Source organism: Paramisgurnus dabryanus, chromosome 17 (assembly GCF_030506205.2).
Source record: "Paramisgurnus dabryanus chromosome 17, PD_genome_1.1, whole genome shotgun sequence".
Lineage (NCBI taxonomy): Eukaryota > Metazoa > Chordata > Actinopteri > Cypriniformes > Cobitidae > Paramisgurnus > Paramisgurnus dabryanus.
In genome coordinates this window covers 18,973,848-18,986,269 of record NC_133353.1, presented here as the reverse complement: position 1 = coordinate 18,986,269, position 12,422 = coordinate 18,973,848, and positions in this window count along the sequence as shown.

The window sequence follows — 12,422 nt, the reverse complement described above, 5'->3', positions numbered from 1 at the left end:
GATCCAAACTTTATTGGTTAATTTGTTGTAATTCAAAACTTCACTGGTTGATTGGTTGTGATTCCAATTTTGCATATTGTAATGGCATGTCATTGATAATTTAGCAGACATTCCAAACATTTCATGTCAGATATTTATGGTGTATGTAGACAGATTGTGATTTTTAATGGATCATTTTGAATGTGATGACTCACACAATCGAAGAATATTGAGAAGTTTTGAAGAGTTGGACCGTTTCACGTATCACGTATTAACTCATAAGTTTTGATCAACAAGCCATATGCATTTAGTTATTGTGCAAACTGAATACAATTGTACTTACTCTTTGCATACATATGCCTAAACAAATGCAATTTGCTTAAATCAATAAAACACTTCAATCTGATGTGAACAAGAAACTAATTGTTCAGAGATCTGAAGTTGAGAAAAAATCCTATTCAAGAACTGAGCAAAAGCGATTGAGAAAAACTGTAAAATCTAAAAGACAAACATTTCACATGACCCAGCAGTGTGCCAATATTGAAGCAGTACTGCCACCTATTGGTTGAATAATGTTACATAATACATTTTCAAAATAGGGTGAAGTTAAATTTGCCAATTTTGGATGATTGTCTAAAAATATATATACTTAAGTGGGCACAATATCAAATAATTTGTTTCTTTTTGATGTCAGGTCAACTGTAACCCAACCCTAACCCAACACTCTCTAAATGTAACATGTTATTTTTTTGTTCCACAGTGGTCAACTTGATAAAAGACCTCTATAGAGGCCTATTTGGTTCAAATTTGTAGATTTAGGCTGGCAACACATGTGAAGATTTTAAGCATGATTTGCACTCTCAGCAATTGAAAGGGGGCGTGGCCCGATGAGTGGTTTCAGAGGCCTCATTTTTAAAATGCTGCGTAAAACCATCCTACATTTGATCTTACGATCATTTATCAAAATGCGTACGTGTGATTCATAAACCGAACATACGTGCAGAAACCGCGCGTACCCCTATCAAATCTATAAATCACAAATGAACTTGAACTTGTGCGCAGCCGAGCAGTTTCAGATCTCCGCCTTTAAAGGATGCCTAATTAATGTCATAGACATATAAAAGAGCGCTTGTCAATGTTAAAACCCAATTTCGAGAATCAACAATGGCTTATCCCAGCCAACATTGATATGTGAGCCCCACGTGGGTCCCATCTGGGCAGCATGGGTTACATGTGGGCATGGGCTTCACATGGGCAATATATGTGGGTCCCATATAGGTTTGCCCATGTGGGAAATTAATGTGGGGCCCTCATGGCACCTATGTGGGCAAAAATGTTTATGCTTGAAATACATCTTTATACATTTAAAATCTTAAAATAATAAATTTAGGTTGATTGTCACTTTTATACAAAGAGTAAATAATATAACAGATATGATTTGATCAATATAAAACATTTTGAATAAAAATGCATTATTTTTTACATTTAATTAACATTGATATGTGGGTCCCATATGGGCAACATGGGTTTCATGTGGCCATGTGCTTAACATGGGCAATATACTGTACATGGGTCCCATGTGGGTTGACTATGTGGGTCCCATATAGGTATGCCCATGTTGAATGATAATATGGGACCTATATGGGACCTAATGTGGGCAAAATAATTTCATGCTTAAAATACATTTTATATACATTTAATCTCTTAAAATTATTACTTTTGGTTGATAGTCACTTTTACACAAAGAGCAAATAATATCACAGATAGGATATGATCAGTATAAAACATTTTAAATAAAAATGCATTATTTTTTACATTTAATTGTAAAATTTATGATGTTTAACTGCCAATTATTAATTTTAATTTGCACAGCTGAGCATGAGTGAAAATAATAAATTTCAGAAAGTTCATCAGTTTGTTAGTGTGTTAATTAAAGAAATGTTTCGAACATTCTGAAAGAACCCTAATGAGTGGAGTCCGCTGTTTCATATAAGGAGACCTCATTACGATCTGCTTACTACTACAACACATTACGCTTGACAAAGTAGTCCTGCTTCAAATGTTTTTAATTGTGATTTTTTTTCACATAATATAATATCATATTTTAAATAATCTTTGCAAAAATAGGCAGACTATTAAAATTACAACTATAAAGATGATAAACATTTAAACTACAAGAATTTCGGCTCAGGCGCAAGGATACAGTTTCTACCAGCAGCAGGAGTCTCTCACAACCGTTACACTTGTAATTGTCACACGGTGACGTTTTGTGAAGGGCGGAACAGAAGGCAGGAAGGATGAGTTCCGCCCGGAAGGAAGAAAAACACTGGAACTTCCGGGTTTGCCCCGGAGGCCAAATCAGCCCGTATTAGACGCAGGTGGGGTTAATAAACGAAGCGATCACCGATAGGACGTTGAAGAGGAGGAGCCGAATATATAAGGAGGTTTGAAATCACAATCGGTGTGCTTCTCTGTTGTGCCGGTGTTGGCGTGCTGTCCGCTGTGTTTTGGCTGCGTTCTAGGCTGGGGAGCGACGAAACAATTCCCTTGGGGAAGAAAGAAATAGGAGGAGGTGGATGTTTACTGCAAGAAGGAATATTTGTTCAGGATGACTGGGTGAAGAAGGAAAAGCAGTGTGGGTTGACACGTGAGTAGAGTTGGAATATTGTGTACACAATGCAGAAGAGGAATTATTGTGCGTGTGTTTGGAATATCTATTTATAGTTCTACCATAAAGACTCAGAAGGCAAGTGTACGTTTGAATGACATTTATTCCATGTTGAATTAAAAGACAGAAATTCAAAACAGACTCAATTAAATGGATGCTTGAGTCTCGTATAGATTATTTTGGCGTATGCCCCGCCTTTCGTCCGGGTCTAGCTGTAGTCCGGCAGATCCTGCCTGATGTTGAAGGCAGGGGCGGAGCCTACCCCCGGACAAAAGAACAGGGAACAACCTGGTGGTGGTGGGGAGGATGGAGGCGAACTTCAGCTACGACACCTACGGGCAGCAGGAGAGAGTGTTAGTTCAGCGTTTAAATAGTCGGCATTGAGCTGTGATTGGCAAGCCGATTTTATGAATGAATGACGTGGTATTAGAGTCTTCCTGGTAGAACTTACGCTGACGCTTTCATTTCTACCATAAAGACTCAGAAGGCAAGTGAACGTTTGAATGACATTTATTCCATGTTGAATTAAAAGACAGAAATTCAAATCAGACTCAATTAAATGGATGCTTGAGTCTCGTATAGATTATTTTGGCATATGCCCCGCCTTTCGTCCGGGTCTAGCTGTAGTCCGGCAGATCCTGCCTGATGTTGAAGGCAGGGGCGGAGCCTACCCCCAAAAGTGAAATAGATCAACTGGCTTGATTGCTAGGAAATCGAAGAGATGTCAATCCTGAAACAAGAGAAAATGTTAAGAATTAATCAGACTTCTTAAGCTATAAAAGCTATTTATTGGAACCCCCCCCAAAAATTAAGCCACGATAGGCATAGGCATTCACTTTAATGTCTGATTCACACAAAAGGAATAGGATAAGAATTACAAAATGCTTCGTCGTAAAGTGCCACGGTAGGCTATACGTGGATAGGTAGCCCCGATAGGCAATATATGTAACGCCACGATAGGCCACGTCAATCGATAGCCCCGATAGGCGATGTGTAAAGCCACGATTGGTCACGTCGATCGATAGCCCCGATAGGCGATGTGTAAAGCCACGATTGGCCACGTCGATCGATAGCCCCGATAGGCGATGTGTAAAGCCACGATAGGCCACGTCGATCGATAGCCCCGATAGGCGATGTGTAAAGCCACGATTGGCCACGTCGATCGATAGCCTCGATAGGCGATGTGTAAAGCCACGATTGGCCACGTCGATCGATAGCCCCGATAGGCGATGTGTAAAGCCACGATTGGCCACGTCGATCGATAGCCCCGATAGGCGATGTGTAAAGCCACGATTGGCCACGTCGATCGATAGCCCCGATAGGCGATGTGTAAAGCCACGATTGGCCACGTCGATCGATAGCCCCGATAGGCGATGTGTAAAGCCACGATTGGCCACGTCGATCAATAGCCTCGATAGGCGATGTGTAAAGCCACCATTGGCCACGTCGCTCGATAGGCGATATGTAAAGCTACGTCGATCGATAGCCCCGATAGGCGATGTGTAAAGCCACGATAGGCCACGCTGATCGATAGCCCCGATAGGCGATGTGTAAAGCCACGATAGGCCATGTTGATCGATAGCCCCGATAGGCGAGAAGGCCGTGGAGAGCACTTACAGGGCAACGTTTTGCAATTTAGTGTGAAGACCGTGAAGGCACAGATACGGGGCGATGATATGCCAAATAGCGATAAAGGCAGCGGAGGGTAAATGCGGGGCAATGATATGCTGTATGCGACAAAGCCTGTTACAGGGCAACGACTTCCCATGTAGCGTGAAGACCGCGAAGGCAATGATGCGGGGCAACGATATGCCGACTCATTATAAAGGCTGTGGAGGATAGATGCGGGGCAACATATGCAATGTAATAAGTCGGTTGTGGTATCCATGACACAATGTAACCATATGCAAAGTAACGAGGAGGCCGTGATACAGATAAACCATAAGTTACATGGCGAAAAACGAGCGGGAGCCCATGATAAGGCAATGATATGCTGATTAGCGAGAAGGCCATGATACAAGTCAACAGTTTGCAGTATAGCAGACGACTGTGAATGCTGGATATAGGGCAATGATAGGCCACGCAGCAAGGAGGTCACGAGAGCCATGCAATGGGGCAACAATATACCCTATAGTGAGAAAGGCTGCGAATTCCATGTCGGAGGCTGTGAATGCCATGTCGGAGGCTGTGATGAAAAGCAACAATATTCCGATAAAGCACGCTATGCCACAGATTAATTTAGCGAGAAATGAGACATGGTTGAGTAACCTACACCACCACCAGTATATGCTTGATCATACCGTGATCATTATGCAGCTTAAAACTATAGAAAACTGATGAAACTTTGCATTTCAAGTGTATTAACTTTTCGAAGTATTTATGTAGTAAAAAATGGGATTTTGGCTATGGCTTTGAATTGCAAGCATAATAATGGCAGAAAAATTACCTAGGAAAACAGAATCATAACAATTAACATGAAACTGATTGAGAAAGAATTTATGGTTTTTGAATTTTAAGATTAATAATTATAGACTAGAAAGGTTAGTAAAATGGAAGTAAATTAATCTAAGCTGTATAAACTAAATCTGAACGGACAATACGCAATTGAATGCTTAGTGTCTTGACTGAAGTGTTATTAACATCTTGAAACTAGAAGGTGCGGGATCAGGTTATGTCAATAGACCATATTATCAATGATAGCCGACGCCATCAATTGCCCTTCTCACAGAGAGATTATGATACTACACAGAAAAAACTTCCAGGATTTGTCTGGAATCATTAAATTTTGGGCCATTTATTCTGCCAATGATTTTTCGGAGTCATGCTTACTGTGAAAAGCCGTAAAGACGTGTGATGCATGTAAAGTCCTGCACGTGCTTGTCTTTTCGACGCTTCTGAAGTTTGGCAGTTATTCGGAACTCGTAGTTTTTGGGAGATCATGAGGAGCGCGTGATGCGCTGCTCTGTCATGCATGTGAATGATCTCAGCTTTAGCAGCACGTATAGCGAGGAGCTCCCTGGTCTCTGCTTTAGTCCAGATTGCAGACATCTCATTGTGAATGTTGAGCTGCGTTTAAATTCCAGCGTCGAAGAGCTAAACCATAACTTGTTGTGGTGACGCTTGCGCATCGTTTTGCCCTTGTTCACTCTGAATACTTTACGTGTATCTTACGGCAATTTTACTAGGTTTTCTCCATGTAAGCGTTCCCAGATCACTTCCGGGGCATGATTCTGTTGACACGGGACCTTCGAACATTTAAGAGAACATATTTTAGACGATGCTGTGAGTCAGACTTCACCAAAAGTCTTTGACAACATGCAATTGACTTGTTTATCCATTAAAGTTTAACTTAATTATGCTGAACACTTTCACATACCATCCTTACATAACCTGCAGTTGCAACACCAATGTGCATAGCATGATTTGCCTTATGAGAAACTACCTTTTCAATACACGAGTAATGCTTTGACTTCGCTGCACCTGAACTTGTAATGCATGTAGCGTGGACTTCTCGCACTAGGGTGGTTAAAATGCACACTGGGTTTAAAATCAATGAGAGCGAGTTCCATTCCCTGTTACAAGGTAATTTTCAAACCGCTAAGGCATCAGTGATGTGCAACAAAGTTTAAGAGGTTTGCAAACGAAGGTGTTGCCAGCTGCTTAAGCTGGTCGGTCTGGTGACTTGTATTTAAATATATTAAATAGATATGATGAAAATTTTCAAAAAACCCCAAAGCTCAAAATCTATCACATGACTAGACAGAGCAGACATTCCAATTTACAAAGATACCAGGATTGTAAAAGTCCGTTGAAGATTGAGAAAGTTATGGTATTTTTAATATTAGAAATCAGAGGAAAGTTATATGATGTGTGACCAAAATGCTGCTTATTCACATGTTTTTGCTTATAACTTTCTCATTTTATCAGACATTTTCATGAAATTTTAACAGAAGGTAGAACTTTGTTAGTACTTTCAAATTAAATTATAAACATTTACTGTTTTAGTCAGAATGAGCATCAGACTTTAGTTGGAATGGGCATCGGACCCGTTGTAACCATTATTTTTAGAACGATGCCTGCAGTGGACATTCTGACATGACGTTCACTGTAGTCTATTACAAGAAACGTAATATGCAAATTTTCGCGATTTATTTAAATACAATCTCCTCCATATTACCATGTTTCAGCACCAAGATAAAAGATATATTGTGGTCCATCAACGTTTCATTAGTGTCCAGAGTTTAGTGGAAGCATACCGACCGGTTGAAAGTGACACTCATTTATAAACCGTTGCTGTGAACTAAAAACACCTCGGAGTTGAAAACTAAACATTTCAAACCCGGTGGTCGGACTTGACGTATTTATTGTCGTATTCAGTGAAAACATACAACCTTGCGACGAGGACTGGATATTGCATGAGATGCATTGTAAAAGTGAGACGCATTCTGCCGCGCGGGCAGAAGCAGATTTTACGCGCGTGCCCGCGATGTCAGCATTGCTATATTAAATAAGAGGAAATAAATTGTCACATTCCCAGTACTATCGTGTCGGCAATCTCACGGGCTGCGTTATGATGAGATCTCTGGATAATATCGCCCAACACTAGATCAGAAAAATTATTTTAATGATGTAACTTACCTCACACCAAATTAAAATGACAGTGCATTTAATGCCACAATTCTTATGAAATGCAATAAATTGATTTCAACTGTATAAGTGACAACGGCGTTTCGAACGGCCGTCGGATGATGAAACAGTGATAATTGTACATTTGACCAACATAACCAGACAAACACTCGCGATTTGCGCAAGAAAAGCAAGTTGAGCGTTACGACTGCGTGCTTATTCCTCTGTTAGTATGCCAATGTGGCTTATCGTCAGTGTTGAGCAGCCTGCATAGAGATGTTAACAGTGACATTAACAATGACATTCACAACTAAAATAAGACATCCCGTATATTTGGTCAAAGACTGCAATAACTGACAAATACAATAGGTAACATTTAAGTCCCTTAAATTGGTCGGAACAGGTAGGCAATCGGGAAGGTTGTATAAATTAGACATATTCAGGAAAATTATGTAAAGCAGTGACCTTACCTTGGTTTTTAGGCAGACACATGAAAAATTTACACCATTTTTTCGTTTACGCATTTTACACAATTTGTTTACAACACATAATTCACTTAGACCGTTGCGTTCGGGTCTTTGACGTTAACTTACTCACACGTTAATGCCGTGCTGTTAAAACGCGATCGCCTTTCAGGATGAATAATGCCATTAAAAAAAAAAATAATATATATATATACACATGTTTGCTTTACGGAGCCTTCGCGTGGTGAGTCTCGTTTAGTTGAGAAGACAGAGATATTTTAGTTAGGAAGACATCACCCTTCGGTGTTTACCATGAACCGTAACTCCTCAGGCATTCAATATGATCAGTGACACCTGTTGCGGCCGAAGCTCAGGCAATCATCAGTGACACCTGTGCAAGCGTCCAGTGAGTTGCTTTGGTCGATTACAGTTTACGTTAAACAGGACTGCATTGTATTAATCTGTTCACTGAAATGAAACGGCCTCATTCATTGCGTTTTTGTGCCAAATTTGCGAGCTTCCCTAAATAAGGGACTTTGGCAAAGATGAGTTGCGTTCGAAGGGGCTGGTCAAACAACGCCTACCGTAACCTTGTGTTGCAGTCTGTGAGAACGAGTGGCAGATGAAACCGAGTAGCATTTCGTGAATGAAAGATCCTGGGAAAAGGTTAAATTGGCACGAAAACATTGCGGGCCGAGTAAACATACCGAATTCACAAATAAGCAGAGGAAGGGCGTGCGGTTTGACATCCGATTCTGCGTGGTACGTACGAGTAACAATCGCTTCGAAAACGTTTGGTTTGCACTAAGCATCGAGCAATCGAACTTCAGCTACGACACCTACGGGCAGCAGGAGAGAGTGTTAGTTCAGCGTTTAAATAGTCGGCATTGAGCTGTGATTGGCAAGCCGATTTTATGAATGAATGACGTGGTATTAGAGTCTTCCTGGTAGAACTTACGCTGACGCTTTCATTTCCGGCCCCACCGGAGGACGAAGTGTTGGTGAGCTGATGGACGCTCAGTGAAGGTAAATTAAGAATTCAGAAGTAATCGTTTACCACTTTTCCCTTGCGTTGAAAGCTACGGCCGACGAGCCGCACGAGTAACCTGGGGTTAAGCTGCCTATGTCCTTACCTCACGAAGAGTGTGTGCGTGTGATGCTGTGGGTGAGTCTTGACTTTCAATTTGTGTATTAGCACTGAAGCTTGCAGTGTAGTGCTGTGCTTTCTTTTGGAGATAGAGACTGTTTTACCCCAGAGACCCCGTGTGGAAGGAACAACACGTTGTGCTGACCAACATAAGTGGAAGGGAACTATTTACCTGTAACACCAGTGTGACCCGTGGAGCCATCGCTGATCCTGAGCGTGGGCGGTGGTGAACTGTGTTGGAGACCTGCTCGGGTAACGTACGAGTATCCATTGTTTGGGCCGTAGGCCCGCGTTGTGGGCAGCCCTCTACACCACCATCTGTTGTGCGGAGCCACTTCAGGGAGTTCGCCCCTGCGCAGGTCCCTGGACATTAGTAAGGGAAGAGTGAGCGTTAGGGAGGCGTCCGGCCCCGCACGCCCTGGCTATAACGGCCCGGTAAGTCCACCGCCCCCGGAAGAGGCGTTGGGTGAGTAAACCTGTGAAGGAACACGGAGAACTTCAGTCGGTGAGTCACGTATGTCTATGAATGCTAACTTACCTCTGTTTCCAGTGAACCTGTGGAGAAACAAGAAGAACCTCAGTCTGTGAGTCACGCATGTCTATGAACGCTAACTTACCTCTGTTTCCAGTGAACCTGTGGAGAAACAAGAAGAACCTCAGTTTGTGAGTCACGCATGTCTATGAATGCTATCTTACCTCTGCTCCTAGCAAACCTGTGAAAGAAGATACAAAGCCCCAGTCTGTGAGTAACGTAAGCTCTCGAATGATAACTCACCTCTGTTTCCAGGGAACATGTGGAGAAACAAGAAGGACCTCAGTCTGTGAGTCACGCATGTCTATGAATGCTAACTTACCTCTGCTCCTAGCAAACCTGTGAAGGAAGATACAAAGCCCCAGTCTGTGAGTAACGTAAGCTCTTGAATGATAACTCACCTCTGTTTCCAGTGAACCTGTGTAGAAACAAGAAGGACCTCAGTCTGTGAGTCACGCATGTCTATGAATGCTAACTTACCTCTGCTCCTAGCAAACCTGTGAAGGAAGATACAAAGCCCCAGTCTGTGAGTAACGTAAGCTCTCGAATGATAACTCACCTCTGTTTCCAGTGAACCTGAGGAGAAACAAGAAGGACCTCAGTCTGTGAGTCACGCATGTCTATGAATGCTAACTTACCTCTGCTCCTAGCAAGCCTGTGAAGGAAGATACAAAGCCCCAGTCTGTGAGTAACGTAAGCTCTTGGATGATTACTTACCTCTGTTTCAGTGAATCTGTGAAGAAGACACAAAGCCCCAGTCTGTGAGCAACGTAAGCTCTCGAATGATACCTCACCTCTGTTCCCAGTGAACCTGCGGAGGAACAAGAAGAACCTCAGTCTGTGAGTCACGCATGTCTATGAATGCTAACTTACCTCTGTCCCTAGCAAACCTGTGAAGGAAGATACAAAACCCCAGCCTGTGAGTAACGTAAGCTCTCGAAGATAACTCACCTCTGTTTCCAGTGAACCTGGGAAGAAACAAGAAGAACCTCAGTCTGTGAGTCACGTATGTCTATGAATGCTAACTTACCCCTGCTTTCAGTGAGTCCGAGAGAAGGAGCAAAGAGTCCCAGAGTCCGGTAAACCCACCTCAGTGTTGTCCACTGACCCCGGGCTGCTGTACGGCCTCGATTCCTGTTCCAACGCGGCTCGGAAAGAAACCCTGTGGGCGAGAACAGGAAAACACGCCTGAGATACAGTCCCTACGAGTCCGCTGGCAAGTAGTTGAGAAACGTCAGGCCTACCATTCATTGTGTCTTCTGTGTTCTGCCTCCAGGAGAAGCGGAGGGCGCCACGGACAGCAGGGAACCCCCAGACAGGAGTCCCACTCCCTTACGTCTTGTGGAATCCCGTCTGAAACCAGAAGAGAGAAAGAAGTGTTTTAAATTGCCCTTTCCCCTTTCCCCCCCTGCTTTTAAATATTTAATAAAGTTGTATTTTAAACGTAGAATACTTGTTCGTCTGGTCATTGGGGTGGTCTTGGGAACCTCCTCGAGGTGGAAACTAGGAAGGGGCGTGACCCTTTAGATATCTTGGGTCCGCTCCAACCTGTGACATAATTTATTCTGAGTTGTGTTTTTAGAAAATGTAATACTACGGTGTAAGTTCACTGACTGCACAGCGATTAATCAAAGCAAACGTGCAAGGACATTTAAGGAGTTTGGCTGTGGATACTTTGGAAGTTCTTCATAAAACTGTTGAGTAGAGATTAATTGATAATCAGAATTAAGATTCCAGGGCTGCGTTCTCCGATAACGTTGTCTCTTAGCGTGCTACGAAGACTCTTAAGTTTAACCTTAACAACAGGTATACCTTTCCTACGTGTGTTCTCCGAACTATACCTTAGGATGTTACTTAAGGTAAACCTTCTTAAGTTCGACCTTAGCGGGTGCTGTCCATGGTTGGAGGTGCTGAATAGGTTGATATCGATTGCTCGACAATCAATTATTCACTTCATGTAATAGGTTTCCCTGCGTTATGAGATAGCGGTGTTCTTTATTAAATAAACATTTTAGAAATAGTTCAAGTTAAATTTATTAAGAATATCTGGTAAAAATATTTCAAATTGCAAACTACTAAATTCAACCTTCTATATTTTATATCAAACCCGTGCAAAACCCACAACTTTATTTCCAAACGTATCATGTTTAAACTGCTGCCTTGAAAGGATCATTTATATAAGGGGTTCCCAATAAGTGCGTTGCACAGGGGAATAAGGTGGGTCATGCAAGTACTTGGCTGTGCATTACACTTAAAATATATAAAAACAAACTGCTGTTGTTCATTAGTTCACGCGTTTATTGTGCTTGGACACTGGATGCGCAAGCAGCGTGGTTACAATGCGGATAAAGCTTAATGGACGCATTTCTGGAGCCTGTCTGTCAAAATATAACATATAAAATATTTAAGGGATAATGTAGAGGCAGCCGGTAGTTATCGGGAAATAAGCCCTGGCAGTGTGATCAGGACCCGACGCGAAGCGGAGTCTGCCTCTACATTATCCCGCTTATTACACGGCTACTTGTCACATAAGAAAAAAAACGGACATGAATATGAATTTGAAACATTTTATTGGCATATTTGTTTTAAATTAACATTTTTATCCTTCCGCGAAACTTTGCACAGATGCATAAAATGATCGTAATACCTTATTAAGATCCTCTGCTTCATACTTGTCTGTCTCCATTTTTTTCTGTTTTAGCCAGTCTTTGAGAAGTTTTAATGCCCATTCTGTATTTTTTTGTGTGTTGGCTTCGTAGCTGTTATGCTCTATTTTGTCAAGTTCAGTCTCAGTAAGCTGTCTGTGTCTTGTCGTGGTTGTCCAGTGTTTGTCACAAGATGGCGCCAAACAGTAATCTTTATTGATCTTTATTGGCGCGGAGCGATTTTACTCGTACAAGTAGTACCGGCTATGCGTTATTACTTTGGAGCGGTTATTATTTGAAAAGAACGAACCAGCAAATGTCTCAACTGACCAATCAGAATCAAGCATTCCAGAGGGCCGTG